Raw genomic sequence first — 19,912 nt, forward strand, 5'->3', positions numbered from 1 at the left:
TTGCTTTGAGTGAAACACAATTTTATATACTTTTCATCATTTTGGTTGGCAGTACACATTCTGTATAATATGCTTTGGCAGGACTTACCTAGCCAAAGAAAACAAATTAATTTTGGGCATACTGAGGGCTGTCAGGCATATCACAGATGTGTCAATTTAACTTTGCTTCATCATATACCTTCTCTGCAAACAGTTAGCTAAGATGGTACTAAATAAAAGGGAAGTTACCAATAAATTCTCATATTATATCACATTGATGGCTAGTACAAATGTAATGAAAAAACAGCTTGCTTGCTTACTTATCTTTAAAAATGAACTGTAGGAATACAGATAGCATAGATAATAGTAAGTTTCCTAGAAAAAAAAAAAAGGAATAACTTAGGCTCATTGAGATTTTTCTACAACCTTAAAAGTAAAATAGGTTTAGAAAGACAATACGTCTCTGAAGTGGTGAACCTTAGTTGCTCTTATTTGTGAAGTAAAGAAAAACTTAAAGAAGTGGAGAATCCCAAGCAACATGGACAATCCACCTTTATCAGGGGACATCTCTTTTTGTTACTTTGCATACATTTTTTGGAAAAGAAAAAAATCTTATGCTTTCTTTTTGTTTGGCATATTCAATATGCAAAAAAAGAGAACATTTAAAAAGTAAATTAAGAACTTATGCACAGAAAATAGGCAGAAGCACACTAAAATCATTTTTTCCATGATCAGAACATCTTTGCAAATGATAATTCCTTTTTCATCTACTATAGAAAGATTTTACTCATTTTTAATGGCTTTTGATAATTTGAACAAAGAACTTGTTAAATAAATATATTTTTTTTCATACAGTGTAAGTTAAAATGTTTTAAAAGGATACTTTTCAAGGCAACTGTGTTACTATTTATAAGAACTTATATTGCTTTAAAATAATAGTGAATGCATATTAATCATATGTCCAGAACTGCATCCAAAATTAACCATAATAGTATGTCATATAAAAAAGTATAGACTAAGGTACTTATTTAATAGGAAAAAAAATAAAGTGTGTGGTTGTACAATTGATTGCCCTTTGCCCTCCATGATTCCAAATTATCCTAGGACATAAACTTCTCCAAAAATGTAAGATGGCCATGTTAAATTGTATTCATTTTTTAATAAATAAAAGAATATTCTGACAATTTTTAATTTCTTTTCAGCCATTAATCCATTAAAACAGATCAGATATTTTGAGGAGGAATATCATACCTGTAACCAACCATTCATGACCAAGGAAAGGGACAGATGTATATGGTTGGTGAGAACCATGCCTTTTTCCTATGAGAAAGTGACTGTATACAGTTGGTGCTGGGTCCTATGAAATGACGGAAGCATCCCTTTTATCCATAGACTTGAATGAGACCTGCCTATCAGTCATGGGATCATAGTGTCACAGATGGAAAAGCAACCATCAGCTGAATTGTACTGAACTACACACTTGGCTAATTCATCTTATTGCTCTACACATCTAAAGGAAGGCTCATTCTGTTCTTGGAGTCTAGACAGCATCAGGAGTTGGGCTCAGGTGGGAGCATGTGGCCGCCTTTTTCTGTTCTCTCTTAGTCATTCAGCAAAGGGAGGTGAGGAACAAATGGACAATTTATGCACAGAAGCTCAGGCAGAGATTCTTTCCTAGGGTCAGGAATTTGTTGTTACTCAGTCTTTCAAGTAGATTTCCGATTTCTCTTATGTTCTAGAAATGTCATTGTTACCTTTCATGCTCCAAAGTACTACCCATAAATGATTAGGTGTGTCTTTCAATTCATGTGAGCCATGAACTAGTTAGTTTAAGCATTTTTTTAAATAGATAGAAATAGAGAACAGATCATCTATTTACATTAATGTAGATGATGATTCTTTTTCATGCCTTTATATTGAACTATTCAGTTGGTTAAGTCTGAAGAATAAGAAAAATAGTAAGAGGTTAAAAACTCAAATTGTATTTTTTTATTTCTTTATTTTCTTATAGTGAACAAAACTTTAATGTCTAGAGCATTTATGAGGGTTTTAATGATTGGAAAATCTATCCTGAGAATGTGGTCACCATATGTGACAGCCTTGCTTTCTATCTTGTCTTCAGTTTCTGGGGTAAGTTCGGTGATATTGTCTATTGTCTTCCTTTGCTTACGTTATAGAACTTCTCTGCTGCCACATTGAGATAACCTGAAATGGGGGGGAATGCTTGCTCAGTTCTAAAACACTTTCCTGAACACCTTCCTTTCCTCTATCCCAGCAGTATTTTCCTTTACAATTTCTGTTTCTATTCATCTGTTTTATTAAAGGATCATTTACTTTGGTAAAAGGTAAGTGCATGATATTCATCTATATTTGCATACAGAGTATACTTCATTTTCCCTCTGAATTCCAAAGAGATTGCCTTCAACTTTTTATATTTGTTTTTCTTTTTGTTTCTGTTTGTTGTGCATTCTAGTTGAGTGCTTTTATAGTGTTTCCTTGATTGTTGTCAGTTTGGGATACGGGAGGCTGACATTTTTGTTAAGTTAATGTCACAGCAGAAAAACCTATGGTAAACTGGAATCTGGCTATAGTGCATAGAAGATACAACTTATGTTTGATTGTGTGTAAATACAGTTAGTTAGTTGGGGGTTTATCAGATAGCTTGGCAGAAAGAGAGAGGAGCAGTACAAACTGTTTTCAGTTAACTGTGCTGTTCATACACCTGATAAGATTGAGAGAGCTTTTCGAAATGCTGATAGGCTTTGAATAAGAAAAGAATAATCACTTCTACTGGCACCAGCTTATCGGGAATGAAGTAAAATGCCAACACTTTTACATTAGCAAAAGTAAATGTTTTAGACACGCTGTGCCTTTTTTCTTTCAAGTTAAATAGGAGGGGTGCTTTTGAGTGTGCTGTAATGAATGGAGGGATTTATTACCTTGACTAAACTACAGGTGAATATGCTGGTAAACTTCAGCATCAACCAACAGCAGCTTCCTTGATAAGCAGGTGCATCTCTGCTGTACATTCTCTGGAGAAATTAAGTACTCCTTTCTCCACTCCAATTCTATTCAACATCATTTCTGATGTTAGAAGGTGCAGTTATGTCCTATGTCAATCCAGTTTCCCTGTTTTTTCAGCAGACGTGTTACAGGTATTTGAAACTTAGCTTATCAGACTTGTAAAATGCTAATGTGCTCTGGTTAAATAAGTTAGGGCATTGTAAGTTGTGCTGATCAAGCAAACTCCTACAGGAGAAATCTTTTTTTTTTTTTTTCAAGAAAGGAATTAGATTAATTATAAAGTTAGGATTCTTTAATGAGAAGATAAATGTATTTGTCCGAGTAATAGTCCATCTTAAAGCATCTCCCCTTGAAAAAAGAGATATTGGTTTTTTCCTTCAATATAAACCATTAACTCTCCCAGTTCTGCCATTTTCTCTTCTTTGTAATTTGACGCCTACAAATAATTTGGCGTATTCAGATTTGATAAATGATAGTGCAAGAGCAGATTGATTGATTTTGGATTACTATTGATTACTCTCAATGAGATCACTGTGACACACTCGAATCAATAGTATTCGATTAAGCAAGGCACCACCGTTCTATACATTCAGCAGCAGTGGGGAATTCAGGAACAGAATGTTCACAAGCTGATAAATTGACAAAGCGTTCAGCTTTAAATAGCCCTTTGTTCAGCATTAGTTCCTTAAAATATATTTCATTGGAAAGTTCGTTTTTGCAACTCGGGACCTTTCTGTGGAAGAAAGGTCATCAGCTGAAGGTTTATTAAATTTTAACTAAAAACAACTGGGCTCCATTTAGGTGTAAAATAATTTAAGTACTTACTGCAGGCAACCTTCATGCTTTTGAGCTGTTGCTCAAAGGTTTCATTCTTTTATGAAGAAGTCAATTGTAAACATAAAAATGCATCACTGGAAATGTAATGGTTTAAGATTCAAACGGAAATAAAAATTCCTGCCCGAGGAAAGCACTATAATCAAAATAAGGTGGTCTTCACTTTCTTCAGAGGTGGGCAAGCTTGGCAGCAGTGCTGGGAGGCAGCAGCAGGTAGCGCACCGTGATCAAGTGCACAGCTGCTTATATTTTTTTCCTTCTAATGCGAGAGTATTCATCATGTCTCCAGTATTACATGCAAAACACTAAATATCATTTGATCTGAAAACCGCCGCTACTGCTAATACATTAAAATCTTTTCGTCCGAGTAAACTTACAAAGTTGCTGGAAAAAAAAAAAAAATCATCCATGTCTCAAGTCCCTTAGTCGAGGACCTCAAAGATAAGATTTTCTATCATATTCCATTATTGTGCAGTCTTGGCACTTGGAATGAAGCGTTTGCTCTGGCATTAGATAGCATTGCTCAGTGGCTTCTCCAAAAGGTGAGCATATAGTAAACAATCCATTGATTAGGTAAATGTTCTTACATGCAAGAAACTTCATTTCAAATGAAATTTTCACTAGTAGGGCCTGTGTGCTCAAGGCCTTAATAGGTTCAATTCTTAGAATAGACTTAGATAAGTTCTCTCATCTTGATATATATATTTTTAAATTGATGTGACTTTCGAAGGGAAAATGCAATAGGAAGGTAAAGTTTGAAATCATAAAATTCCTTGATGAAACATCATGTTTTTTTTGAATGAAAGTAAGGTAATGGGGTTCTAATTTTATTAGGCAGAATCATGTGAAGTTGCCGTTTTTGTAGGTCAAACAGTGGTCAAATATCAGTAATTTCATATGATTCAACACAATAATTGAATTTATTTCTATACCATTCATATTCCATAATCAAATTGAAAGCAACAACTTTTTTTTTTTCTGATGGGCTGTCACAGATGATAGGACATACGAATTCTATATACAATTATGGCATGTATATTATAATATCATTTTAGCATTTTTTTCCCTCTAACATTATTAAAGAGCTGCCAAGTAAAAAGTATTGTACACACTGAAAAAGTGTGCATTTAGCTGATATGTCTTCCGTGGTGCTGAGCTGCTTTTGAGAATCCATGTAAAATTTGTATCTGCTGACGAAGACCGTGCCACAAATGCCAGAGAATCCTCCTGTTAGAAACAGTACTGACCTCCGAGAAAGAGCACATTGTTAAGGGTAGATAGTTTCAAAACCAACTGGAGAAAAGATACCAACACCTCAAATATTTCATCCTCACATTCGTTCAGAGAACCTTAATATGCTAGTTAGCGCTTTTTGTGCTTCCCCCAGAGAAGTATTAAAACTGTGCTCCATGAAATCTGTGCACCACTGTGGAGCGGGCAGCTGCAGAACTCCCTGAGTTGGCAGTGGAGCGCGGGATGCTTTATTGGCTATTGCAGTCAGGAAAGGTGCTTCAGGAAATGTAATAAAATGATCCCAGGGCCACCATCTGACCACCCCCCCCCACGCCCACCCAGATGTGCAGCTTCTATTGGAGCTGCCCTGCACTGGCCAATAGGAACTTTCTTTGCCCACCTGCGGGCAGAACCTGGCTCCCAGATAGGAAGGAAATTGACTCCATCTATAGGTAGGAGGGAGGGGCTCTGATGCACCGCTGCAAATGTCAGCACGAAGTGCTTCTTGACTTAGGGTCACGTCAGGACTCAGTACGTTTTTCTCATTCTGGGTAAATGCACGACAGCTTACATCTTGTTTCAGCGAAAAGGGTGGGCATCGTTTACTGAAACTTGATTGAGCGAATGTCTCTGCCTGGTCCCACTGTCAGTCTTAGAGTTTTCCCTTAGTAGTGCATTCCCCCCCGGTCTGTGGCACTGAATTTGATTTATCACTGGTACTAAGATCAAAAAAGAAATCTTTCCTTTTGATGTTTGCTATTAGGCACATGCAGTGCAGTGGGGTGGGGGTAGTGGGAGGAGAGCAGTCTTAGTACACAAGTCATTGTCCGGGCCACACCGTGGACACTGATGGCGGAATATATTTATTCCCTGTTCACTTTGGATGCAAAATTCTATGAATAGAGAGGTTAACCATGGAGTATTTTAAATGAATAATTCTCTTTGTTTTAAGTACAGATTCTTTTGCTAAAGACTCAGTGACTCACATGTACACCTGATGACAACAGCATTTTTAAAACTGTATTTGCATCAATTTTACCAAAAGACATAAAAAGCTCAGGAATATAAATAACCCAATGGTGGTCGGACTTTCAAAAAAAGCCATTGGTTGCCTTTTTTTGTTTAGTGGCAAACTTGGGACATCGGAGCCTTATTTGCAAATGAGAGGAAAGATTTTGTGGGGTTTGCTTCTCCTGTCTCCTGGACCCTGGGCGGGCTTTGTTTCCAGCTCTGTACAGTAGCTTTTGTCCAGCTCCTTCGTTAGTTTTAGTGGGATTTCTCCTAGCAGCGTGAGCCCCAGCCCATCAGCAGGCTGCTAGTCAGCAGCAGGTGTGAACAACATAAAACAGGATTAACATTGAACCGAAGTGTGTACTAAAAACAGAACCCCTGCCTTGTTTTTAAAAAGACCGCAGGACTAGAAGATAGAGGCCACTCTGGACTTGTACCCGCTTTGTTTACTAAACAGTGTTCAATGAGCTATGTAAATGGCTCTGTTTAGGCACAGAGAAGGCATGTGAGGGAGCATGCACTCATTTCTCTCTCTTTTTTTTAAACTGTAAACTCAAAATACATGTAGAAAATTATTCTAAGACTCTCAGAATGGAAAAGCAGAATAAATCAAAAATTGGGTAAATCCCGAACCAGGATTACAGGTTAATATTGCAAAGATACTGTCCTGATTTATAAACTAAACGTTGATCATCATTTGGTGTGTTGTATTTTCCAGCTCTAAAAAAAATTATTGCTTGGTTTATTCTAAGATTTTTTTTGGGTTTAATTATGTGACAATTTATATTTTCACTGAGGTCGGCAAACCACAAATAAGTACAATCAGTAATTCATGAGAGAGTATACATACTCCCTCCTTTTTTTTTTTTTTTTTTTTTTTAAATCAGCACTACTTATGTAGGAAAAAAAAAAAGCTGGCAAAAAAAAATCACAGTTAATAAAGGGGACTGCATGAATTCAGAAAATGGGCATTGCATTGAATTATGGCATCTGAGTCACTTTGTGAATATTTTGTTTGGCAGAGAGAAGCGAGCATTTAAAAGTATGTTTCTCTTTTAAATTAAACTAATTCTAGTATATTTTATATGTTAGATTAAAAGTTGGACATGTTTTCTTTATTAGGTTTAGAAAAACATGTATTTTGAAACTTCCAGACTTGGCCGTATCTAGCAAGAGATCTGAAATAAGGAAATAATTTAATTAATTAGAAAATTGAATGTATGTGTGTATATATATACACACACGTATATATGTACACACATGCACACACCCATAACTCTTCTTTGAATGCATTCAAATGGAAGCTTTTTGCATGTGTATGTGTTGTCATTACACTGATTTTTTTTATTATACTTTAAGTTCTGGGATACATGTGCAAAATGTACAGGTTTGTTACACAGGTATATATACGCGCCATGGTGGTTTGCTGCACCCAACAACCCATCATCGACATTAGGTATTTCTCCTAATACTATCCCTCCCTTAGCCCCCCGCCCCCTGACAGGCCCCAGTGTATGATGTTCCCCTCCCTGTGTCCATGTGTTCTCATTGTTCAACTCCCACTTATGAGTGAGTACATGTGGTGTTTGGTTTTCTGTTCTTGTGTTAGTTTGCTGAAAATGATGGTTTCTAGTGTCATCCATGTTCCTGCAAAGGACATAAGGTCTTCCTTTTTTATGGCTGCATAGTATTCCATAGTGTATATGGGCCACATTTTCTTTATCCAGTCTAAATCATTGATGGGCATTTGGGTTGGGTCTTTGCTATTGTGAGCAGTGCTGCAGTAAAAATATGTATGCACGTGTCTCTATAGTAGAATGATTTATAATCCTTCGGGTATATACCCAGTAATGGAATTGCTGGGTCAAATGGTATTTCTGGTTCTGGATCCTGGCGGAACTGCCACACTGTCCTCCACGAAGGTTGAACTAATTTACACTCCCACCAACAGTGTAAAAGCGTTTCTATTTCTCCATATTCTCTTTGGCATCTGTTGTTTCCACACCTTTTAGTAACTGCCATGAGATGGCATCTCATTGTGGTTTTGATTTGCATTTCTCGAGTGACCAGTGTCATTACACTGATTTCTAGCATTCCAAAAATGTGTTCAAATGTAGACATTTATATAAAGTGTATCTATTTGAGAATATAATGTAAACTTTACTAAAAGAATACTATTGAAATGTAAAGAATTAAAATTTTATTTATAATTCTCTTTCAGTAGCATCTTGGTGACATATTATTATATATAATATAAATATTATATATAATATAAAATAAAAAAGACTTTTATTATCTTTTATATTCCAAGCTTAAGCTATAATTATACACTCATTTCTTCATTCTTTATTTACAGTTATTCTTTTATTTTTAAAATGGCTGCTTTTTCTGAGACATTGCTACTAATTTTATTTTAGAAGTAATACTGCCTACTAGTTTAATTATGACAGTCAATGCATGTTGAATATACCAAGAATATTCAAATCATTATGAACTACATGCATTCTAAAAAGTATGTTTCCATTCCACAGTTACTATCTTAAAAAGTTCATGTAACACCATTTGCCTTCTAGTGTATTTTTTCTTAAGAAGTGTTTATTCTCACTTTGGGAGGCCGAGGAGGGTGGATCACGAGGTCAAGAGATTGAGACCATCCTAGTCAACATGGTGAAACCCCGTCTCTACTAAAAATAAAAAAAAAAAATTAGCTGGGCATGGTGGCGTATGCCTGTAATCCCAGCTACTCGGGAGGCTGAGGCAGGAGAATTGCCTGAACCCAGGAGGCAGAGGTTGCAGTGAGCTGAGATTGCGCCATTGCATTCCAGCCTGGGTAACAAGAGTGAAACTCCATCTCAAAAAAATAAAAAAATAAAAAAAGAAGTGTTTATTCTCTTCTGTTTAGTATTTTTAAGTATCCTCCATTATGTACAGTAATTGGGTTGTGGGTGCATAGCTTAATGATAGTTAATGAAATCAGGTTTAGAAAATATCAGTTTAAAATTGATCTTGAAGTGTATTCCATATAACTGACTCTGGTGTCAAATTGATTGCTTATAGTAACTTCTCACGTTGTATCCAAAAAGATTACATGTGCTCTTTTGCAGGTTTTAAAATCATTAAAGTTTATCAATTTAGTGCATTAAACTGCATTTTCTTGATCATTCAAAAGTATTTGACTACGTGCAGACACTGTCTTAAGCACTAAGGTTCTAAAATAAATGATAAAAATATATGAATGCATGTAAAACATTTAAAAATGGGAGTTTTCATACCTAAGTCTCCGGTTTAAACAGGGATCAGTCTTCAGAAAATAAATTAAAGACTTTAAGTAGCAGTAGTTTTACATAAAACTGAAGCAAATCGAAACTCTCACCCTAACTTTCTGGTTCTGGCTTTTTAGAACTGATGTGGTGTTCACACCATGGATGTAATTAGGAATTGTGCATTTAGATCCTGAGTGTGGCCAGAAAGTGACTGGGTTTTGGAGAAGTTAAGTCTGACCTGGCCTGTGTTCCCTCAGCTAAAAGGTGGGCCAGATTCTTTCTCTTTGTGAAGGCTTGATCACCAAAGTTGCCATTAAATCTTAAAATGCTCAACATTACTTGTATATGGTTTGGTTTTTTAGACTGATTAATGAAAAGAAAAGAAAATGCTTTTAAAGATCATGTAAGACAGTATATTTCCCAGGTAGAAAGAAGGTAAGAAAGATTTGTTTGAACTCTAGAAGGTTTATATTGTTTGACTTTGAGGAAAAGGTTTGAATTAGTAAACTCATTCCAATCAAAGTAAATGACTATTGAAAAGTATTTTTTATAAGAAAACCTTGCCCTTACTCTTGAGATAATCTCACGGCTGTTGCCTTTGTCCAGCATTCCTACAGCACTGCCTGGTAGTTCCCAAAAGCCTGAGATTTCAATTTGCCTGAGGACTCGAAGATTGAATTCAAAGCAGTTCTCTCTTCAGTGGATGCCTTTTATTTAGGTGTTTTATTTACTTATTTATTTTTGAAGATACAGATTGGTTTGCTTCAGGTCATTAAAATTATAGTCTTTCACATTGTTAGATGTTTATAATTAGATGATTAGTGAAGTTAGGTAATAAGATTTATATTGGCATCAGTTAAGTTTATAGAAGAATTAAAATCATGGTATCATGGCACCATTGCCAATCGGAATATGCCAGAGATATCTCGAGAGAGTTTTTGTCAAGTGTTTATGCTCAATTAAAATTTAAACTACATGTTACTGAGTGCTTGTCTCAGGATAGCTTGGCACCATGATATTGCAAGTTTCCAATTGCAAGTGGTGTGCACTGCAGTTTCTTTGTGTTATAGGATTATAGGGTTACAAACTTTGGAAGGGAAATGCCACACTTTTTGAAATGGCACCGGAAATATGAGACAAAGAACTATTGCAACGTGGGCACAGCCAGCATTTTCTGCTATATCAAAAGGCTGTAAACATATGGTTTTTATCTTTTCCACTCCATATATGCAATGGACTTTTATGTAAGCGCTGCAGACTTGAGCTGAGTCATCTCACCTATGTTTTTGCTTCGTGTGTGGGTTTTTTTTGCAAAATATTTGTGAATATGCTTTATCCTCCCCTTAATAGTCTTTCTGGGTTTTCCCATATCACTCCCTTTGAATTCTCATCACTTTTTAAAGCTGAGGTAATATGTTTAAAATGGATGCATTCTTCTTCAATGTATAGTGCCAGAATGCTTCGGAAACCTTCACCATAGTCTTAAAAAAAACAAACCCATTAACAAAGCAACAACATGAAACATCAGGGGTTGCTGGGGGTGGGGGATGAGGAGGAAGAGGGCAGCTGGTAATTTATGATTTCTCTAGTATTGCATGTAAAGGATTTGCCGGTGCCCCACTTCCACCCCACCCCCAAACTACACACCGCTCAGTGTTAGGATGATGATAATGTACCTGGAAGGAAAAGGCAGTCCATGCCCAGGCAGGCAGCATCAGACAGGGCGCCTTGCCATCTGCCCCACCTGCTGCATTCATGAGTCCATCTGGTGACTGCAGTAGCTCATTGTAGGCCTCTTCTGAGGAACATTCGGGCTGAAAAGCAGGCAGTGTGAATTATTTAGGTAGCTAGTATAAATAAATAGAAGGAAAGAAGAAGAGTAACAGGGGAAGCATCTGAAAGAACCTGCTGCTCCCTTGGTCCTGGGTGCTTTGGAATGCTTTAATGCATGAAAGCATCCTATTTGCATATAGATTTAGATGTATAGATCATTATGCGGATTACAAACCAATGAGTTTTATCTAGATTTAGATAGTGCTCAGCCTGTTTTGCACTTCAAATATAGGCAATTCCAGGTAGGAAATCTTTAGGACTTTCAACCTAAGTGTAACTGATGAAAGGTAATATTTTTGGATATTGATTTAGCAAACTAAAATAACTGTGTGTCCTTTTGGAAACAGATTTTTTAAAAATGGGGATAACACATTTTACTTTCTAGTGAATAATAATTTACACAGATTTTGTCCTTTTTTTCTCGCTAGATATAAAAAATTAGAAAATAATTTCTATAATAATTATATTTGTTAATGTGGCCAGTCAGAATATTTTAGTTAGCTACTGTACACAAAGCATTGTTCTGGATTTTGCATACACATTAATATATACTAAATATTAAATGAAAGTCTTCAAATACATAAATCTCTATATAACTGTGTGTTTTGGGCCTACATAAACCACATGGACACGTGCCTACTTGATTAGACCAGGAAATAAATACTTAAAGAAATTGTAAACTAGAGTCAAGTCATATACTGAAATAGACACTATTGAAATTAGGAAAGTTTAAATATACTGGTTTTTAAAGACTTACTGGTATCATTTTGTATGTACAAGATATGTTTACAAATTTATAGGGTCATTGAGGTCTAGGAAGAGCTAATTTGTATAAAATGATTATAAATTGTAAATCAGAGTTTACAACTGGGAATGGAATTGGTAGCTTCCAGACTTGAAATAAATTTTTCTTCCTCAGAATCATTCAGAACACAGTATCATTTTGAGCTATGGGTAGGGGGATTTTATTTAAATTATGATTAAAAAATATCTGCTCCTCCCATTTTTACATTGTAGATTAACACAGACATATACATATGGATAATATTATATATCTAGTGATAATATCTTGTATCTTATTTGTTAACTGAGTACTTATGATAAAGTCATGAAAAAGAGAATATGTTTATTAATATTTCCTCTGGCTCCATATGTACAGAAAGGCATGTAATGTTTTGCACTTTAGAATTTACTAGACGTTTTTTTTGGAGACAGAGGTCTTGTCTCCCAGGCTGGAGTGCAGTGGCATGATCTCAGCTCACTGCAACCTCTGCCTCCTGGGTTCAAGTGATTCTCCTGCCGCAGCCTTTGAGTAGCTAGGATTACAGGTGCCTGCCACCAAGCCCAGCTAATATTTTTTTCTGTATTTTTAGTAGAGTTGGGGTTTCACCATGTTGGCCAGGCTGGTCTTGAACTCCTGACCTCAGATGATCCACCCGCCTCGGCCTCCCAAAGTGCAAGGATTATAGGTGTGAGCCACCATGCCTGGAAGAATTTACTAGATCTTTAGGGTTAGTTTATAGTATCCTACTTGACTCAATTCAGTTCCAAAGTAAACTTAAAAGATTTGCTTCTTTTTTTTTTTTTTTTTTTGAGCCAGTAAAGTGTTTAAAAGATCTGCTTTATTTTGAGCCAGTAAAGTGCTAGCCTTCATTTAAATAAGCAATGTCTATATGGGGAACAGAACATACATGAAAATGAATCACACTGCTAACTCAAAAGATAACTAGTAATCCTTTTCATATGTTTTCAGTACTTTTAAAATTTTTATTTATTTTCTTTTTTTTTTTTTTTTGAGACGGAGTTTCGCTCTTGTTACCCAGGCTGCAGTGCAATGGCGCGATCTCGGCTCACCGCAACCTCCGCCTCCTGGGTTCAGGCAATTCTCCTGCCTCAGCCTCCTGAGTAGCTGGGATTACAGGCACGTGCCACCATGCCCAGCTAATTTTTTGTATTTTTAGTAGAGACGGGGTTTCATCATGTTGACCAGGATGGTCTCGATCTGTTGACCTTGTGATCCACCCGCCTCGGCCTCCCAAAGTGCTGGGATTACAGGCGTGAGCCACCGCGCCCGGCCGTTTTCAGTACTTTTTACTTTGAGAAAATTTATTTATACCCAGTCTTTCCCCAAAAAGACTTGAGATGATGCCTTTTTATCTGCATCCAAAACCATTTTCCAGAACCATATAGAATGAGATATTTTCCTTACGTCAAGCAACTCTGTAAAATTTAAGGGCAATCAATAAAATTCAGGTGAGTTAGGCAAGACTGAAGTTTATCCCCCTCACCCAGTATTTTCTGGCTCTACACTTCCTCCTTTGGCTTCCCAGCCCTCTCTCTTTTCAGCCCCACATTCAACAACAATCCCACTCCTGCATACACACAAACACACACGCGCACATTCATCCAGCTTTGAAAACATGTCATTAAAAAAGAAGCCATTGTCTATTTTTCCTGGAAGTTAAAAAAAAAAAGCAAAAAAAAAAAATTATGCAGAATTAGTATCAAAGACCTTCACTTATTCTTAAATTATCTTTTCCTGAAAGGCAGGCTACTTCTCACAGAGTCACTGAAACACCGTTTGCTATTATAGACAGGCAAAAAGGACAAAGTTGACAGAGACAAAACTTAATTAAAAGTAATCTCTATCACGCTTTTCCAACATATGGCCCAGGATGGCTTTGAATGCGGCTCAACACAAATTCATAAACTTTCTTAAAACATTATAAGAATTTTTTTTGTGATCATTTTAAGCTCACAGTTATCATAGTGTTACTGTATTTTATATGTGGCCCAAGACAATTCTTCCTGTGTGACCCAGGGAAGCTAAAAGATTAGACACCCCTGCACGTGTTAGTGGTTTGTTAACTGTGGGAACAGTAGCTGGCTCAGTATTTATATCTCAATCTCAGGGAACATCCATAGATATCTTGAGGCTCCTTAGGTGTACAAAGTAATTAAGTATTTTACGTTTTTAAACTGTATATATACAAGAATACTTAAGCTTTTTTCTTACTGCCTTGATTGGTTTGTATTCACCACAACTCACTGTGCTCATTTATTATTATTGTTTTTAAATTTAAGACATACTGACAAGAATCCTCCTGAGCATTCTTTTCTCTCCTCTTTTATTATGATATTAGGGTATTGGAACTTCTCTGATGTGATATGGACAGGACTAGACTATTTCACATGCACATGATTTTACCACTCATATGCCTGGGTCAACTTTGCTGGAATATCTTTTTTCTTTTTTTTGAGACAATCTTGTTCTGTTGCCGAGGCTGGAGTACAGTGGTAGGATCTCAGCTCACTGCAACCTCTGCTTCCTGGGTTCAAGTGATTCTGCTGCCTCAGCCTCCCAAGTAGCTGGGACTACATGCACGTGCCACCATGCCTGGCTATTTTATTTTTTATTTTTAGTAAAGATGAGGTTTCACCATGTTGGCCAGGCTGGTCTTGAACTCCTGATCTCAAGTGATTCACCCACCTCGGCCTCCCAAAGTGCTAGGATTACAAGCGTGAGCCACTGCGCCTGGCTTGCTTGGAATATCTAATAACTTACTTTATCCTAAGATCACATAAAAATATATTTGTTTCAAAGGGGGAAGTCTAGAGTGTGTTTATTTCCATAAAATGGGAATTGAAACTTGGTAAATGAATATGAATCAGCACAACATCTCTTTTTAGTCTTTTACAGATTTCTTTCTTCACCCTCTCTCATAGGAACAGAGAATCCATAATCTAGATGTTAATTTTATTTTTATTTGATCAGCGTTTTCATCAAAGGTGTTATTTAAAGGCACAATGCCACATTTTAAAGAAAGCTATGGCCCAACTATACGTAAGAAACTGTAAAAGGGAGATATTATAATTTGTCAATACCCAGAAGAAAATTAATCAGTGATAACTACTTGCTTTTAAGAATTCTGACTTTGTAATTATCTAGTAAATTGGTAAGTCTATTCATTAGAACCAAATATAAATAAAATAAATGTGAATAAAAGCCTTTCTGTAATATTTCAAAATAAATATATATTTTATATTTAATATATATAAATATATATTGATGCTAGTCTGACTACTTTAAATACTGCTTTCTAGTAGCAGTTATGGTGTTATTAATTATATGGGGAAGTAGCAAATAGTAGCATCCATGGTGCTTCTTAATAGCCTCCCGTAAAGAACTTCATTATCCCATTCATAGAGAAGAAGGGGATGCAGTAATAAATCATGGGCATTTTTATGGGTTCGTGAGTCAGGAGGTAAGGTGACCATTTGGGGTTTCCCAAAAGCTAGGCTAATAAATCGGGTGGTATTTACTTAAGCACCGAAGACAGTCAGCATGGCCTCGTCATCTTTTGTTTTGGGATGTCACAGCTGGTCCAGGCATACAGCCAGATTCTTTTGTTTTCTTAAAACATATAGATTAAAACCTAGTTGTATGTGCAGGAGAGAACCCATGGCAAGAGAGGAGACAGGTCTGCTAATGAGTGCAAACAGGAGGAGCAGCATCTGTGCATAGAGGCATAAAGCAGTTAAGAGAAATCTCGCAAGTCCTTTCTGCTACCAAGTCCTGTCAGGATCTCACAGAATGTCAGACCGTTAATCTCAGGGTCATAGAGTGAGAGTGATATTTGGTGCAGGTTTTAAAAATAATGCACTTTATTTTGGGAAGCAAGATAGTATGGTGCAGACTATGAGTTTGAAAGCCAGAGAAATTTATGCTGCTGCTTAAAGGATGTTAAGTCTAGCGATCTCATAAAATAGCATGCAAAAAATGCTTGGCAAGAGTAGGCACTCAATAAATATTTCATGACCCCCCCAAAACCCCACAAACTTGCTCTTAATAATGGGGTTGTTAATAGCACTAGAAGGAAAGTACAAAACTGAGATTTTACTTCTCAAAGCCAAATTAGCTTCTTACCTCAACCGACAAATTCTGAAGTTGAAATGAGTCATAATAAGGATTAGTCAGGGAAGCTTGAATTGGACCTATTTCTCTTGCATGTGTGACTCCTTATCAGTCTCACACTACTTATAATTGCTGGATTCACTTTCTGAAATTAGCAAAGGGGAAAGCGAAGTAAAGACAGAAACCTAGCCACTTGCTAGTTTCTTCTCTGCCTAGAGTGTTAGGGTAAGAATAGAACTATAAAAATATAATATTTTCTTATATTAAAGGAAATGTCAAAACTATAATTCATCTACTAAGGGTAGATAAGGAGAAAGTATAGATTCTAGCATATTTTCCTGAGATTAAAGATATTTGAAGAGGTTCTCATCTTCAGTTTCTCCTATCTTTTGAAAGGCATGGGAATACCATCTTCATACTAATCCAGTAAACAGTGCTATCTGGCTTTGATGTTAGGAGGCCTTGATGAGCCTTGTTAGCGGTAGTATGAGAGTTAAGCTTGTGTGTGTAAGAGTATGAGCAAATGAATGCCTAAAAGTGTGTGTTTGTGTATGTCTGTGTCTGAGAGGTGGTCCTTAATCTATTTCAGGTGAGTTTCCCAAAGGACAGGTTAAATCAACTGACTGAGCTGATTTTATCCTTCTGTGGTGATATTTTATTTATCTGATAAAATGCTTAGAAAGTATTTAATTTGTCAAGGAAACATCTTGTTACTGTATATTTGCTGAATGTGCGATGATATTGCCATGACACAGATGGGAAAATGAAGACTTTTAAAAGGTAAAATAGCCAGAGTCTTCCTATATTTTCCATCAGTTTATTTTTACTCAGATTTCTCCCTTTAAAAATAACAACTTTGCAAGACTTCCCTCTTAATAGTTAGGTGAGGTACCTAAGCTAGTTAAAAAAAAAGGTTAAAAAAAAGTTGGGGGAGAATAACAGAGGCAGCAGAGATGAGGTGGTAGATGTTGATGCTTCGTTCTCTCTCCCCGGACCAACGGTGACTGATACATCCATTAAATTTCAGCCCAGGCTGATTGACTGAGTGGATTTATATAAATTAAAAAATGCAGGTCATACCTTTTCTGATAGACTGTAAATGAGAAATAGGAATTCCTTTAAACCTCAAAGGAGGAAATCCATAGGCGAGTCTTTCTAGTCAATAAAGCGCTACAGCGTCACTCTTCTTGCTGTGTTTGTACAATAAGTTTTAGTTAATAGACAAATATACCAGCCTCTCCCTGACTTTTTCAGCAAGAGGTAATTTGTGAATTAACTCACATGGTGTTGAAGGTTTTCCAGCTTTTGTTGCAGTTTGAACTCCTGCGTTATAGACATGAAGTGGGCAGAAATCATCCCTGGCTCCATTTTCTTTTTGGTGTAACAAGTGAAAATGGCATTAGTTAAGGAACAATGACTTTTATTCACACTCATTTTCTGAGCTCCATGTCCATTTGTCCATTGGAATGAGCCACTTATCATTCTTCCAGGTTTTTCCTCTTTCAACATCAAGAGTTATGAAAGGAAAATTCCATTTTTTTTCTGGTCCTCCGTGACAGGTAGACTGAAGATTGTGGTCATTTGGATTAAAAACAAATCCATCACCACCAGCCGGCAGGTTATTATGATGTCTTCTTTGAATATATGAATTTCATACACTGCATGTTGGAAGTCTAAGAATGCCAACTTTTTAGATAAATAATTATCCCATTGGTGATGTACAGCACACTGTTGCCATATATTCTCACTTTTATGGCATTCTTGCCCTTATCACCCATAATATAAATCTTTTGTTTTCATATTTAAGAAAACTACTAGGTAACAACCCCCTGTGTTCAGTACAGTCAACCAATCACACATCACCATTTGGCTCTCATTATTTGTTTTCCTGTGGCAGATATTTTAGCAGCTCCGTGGTTTAAATGTGACAGCATATTTGATACAGCAATGCAGGTAAATAAACAGATGACCTTATGCATGTGCTGGCGATGGCCTCAGCATGCAGCCCTCAGCCTCGTAAGTTTCCAGGGATAGGAAGATAGATGAATGAATAAAATTCACAACATCAGTCAGCATTATTATTATCTGAACCAGCTAATCTGTCAGCCACAATCTGGAGATTGGGGAGAAATATGTACATGTGGGCGTAGGCTAGGATTGAAGTTACCATTTTTCAGGAGATTTGTTTTCCCTAAAGCTCAGTTCCCTGAGCCATGGACGCTTTGGTTCCTTAGACATTGGAGAGCGGCATCTCTTCGATAGAGGTTTCTGAAGTGATAAAATCAAACTCCTTTCTTCATTTCCATTTATTTCTCTGACACCCCCTAAGTTTGTTTCTCACTATTGACCATCATGTTGTTTATTTTTTAATCTTTAAAGCTAATGCCTCTAGACTGACCATCACTTACTGTTTTGGGTTTTCTCATAAAAAAGAAGCCTAGTTATGAGCAGACTTTGCATGGGGACATATGTGCCCCAGGAGGTAACTTGCAAACTTGCAATCTTACATATCTAGCTAGTTAGCTAATATGTAACTCTGGCCAAGTGTTTCATGAGATGGATTGCGCTAATTTTTCCTTTCCCTGTTTTCCCTCAATAATCCCTACTGAGCTTTGGATAAGAACAATAAATATCCCTGCCATGTCTAGTTCCCTTCTGGAAACTGAACAGATGAACTGTCAACATCTTAGGGGCACACGGAGGGGACAGGGGCTCTAGTCTCTAGGTGTGGCCAGCAGCTATTGAGGCTGAGAACAGTTAATACTGTGCATTGTTAAACTAACTTCACAGAGAAGTTTTCAAGGCTGTTGGTTGGGACTCTGCCTTTATACACAGGAGCCAGTTTTATTTCCAGAAGTAGTGACAGATAGGTTTCACACTATCTTGTCTTATTTTCCTTGTGGTTAGTGGCCAAGATGGTTGAATCTAGCTAAGCAGTTTTCAATGTTGTGTCTACATTTTCCCCCGACCTGTGTGAAATTAATTCTTATCCACATGGAATCTGATGGAGGGCTCTGACCTCATTAGTTTCTTGCATAACTTCCACACAACCTTAATTCTTAGCCTGGCTATTTTAACCTTCCCTGAAGTTCACCACATTTTCCTTTGGAAAAAGACCTCATTATCCCAGCTAGCACCATGCCTTGCACTTAGAAGGTACTCACAAAAGATTTGTGAATTGACTGAATTAAAGCTGTGCTATAAACAGCTAGCATAACCTCTTAATCTCAGGTACAGAGAATTAAGAAAATTATTTGGTGTAACATTGTATAAATTAATGAAAGATAGGTAAAACTCAGACTACATTGCTAAAGTGCTTAAACAAACTCAAATCACAACAAATCTCAAAAATTAAATAACTTTTTGTGAGTATTCCAGGTAAATGTGGATTTGTATTCCAAAATCAGATGTAAATTTTCTTCAATATTTGATTATTCCAAAGATTAAAAATGATGTTTTGGCCCAGGTGTGGTGGCTCATGCCTGTAATCCCAGCACTTTGGGAGGCCAGGGGGATGAATCACTTGAGGTCAGGAGTTCAAGATCAGCCTGGCCAACATGGAGAAACCCTGTCTCTACTAAAAATACAAAAATTAGCCGGGCGTGGTGGCACATGCCTGTAGCCCCAGCTCCTCGGGAGGCTGAGGCACGAGAATCACTTGAACCTGGGAGGTGGAAGTTGCAGTGAGCCAGGATGGCACCACTGCACTCCCAGCCTGGGCAACAGAGTAAGACTCCATCTCAAAACAAACAAACAAAAAAGATTTTGTTCTACAAATTTTTAGTAGTACTTTAATTTTGTATAATACTTTAAGCTTTCC

General features: G+C 36.8%; 1 protein-coding gene across 29 annotated transcripts in view; it reads left to right on the forward strand.

Annotated features, from left to right (window-relative positions):
• The window catches only part of ESRRG (estrogen related receptor gamma), a 656,445-nt gene that overhangs the window by 432,726 nt on the left and 203,807 nt on the right, over positions 1-19,912 (forward strand). The window contains exons 2-3 of one of the 29 annotated variants that reach the window (XM_078356571.1): positions 1,182-1,546; positions 1,991-2,109. The exons of 26 other annotated variants lie outside the window; for them this stretch is intronic. The gene's annotated coding sequence lies outside the window, so the exon portion shown is untranslated. The remainder of the gene's footprint in view (positions 1-1,181; positions 1,547-1,990; positions 2,110-19,912) is intronic. 2 more of the 29 variants (XM_078356570.1, XM_035280547.3) reach the window with 2 other exon arrangements.

The sequence above is a fragment of the Callithrix jacchus genome, chromosome 19, assembly GCF_049354715.1.
Source record: "Callithrix jacchus isolate 240 chromosome 19, calJac240_pri, whole genome shotgun sequence".
In the NCBI taxonomy this organism is placed as follows: Eukaryota; Metazoa; Chordata; class Mammalia; order Primates; family Cebidae; genus Callithrix; species Callithrix jacchus.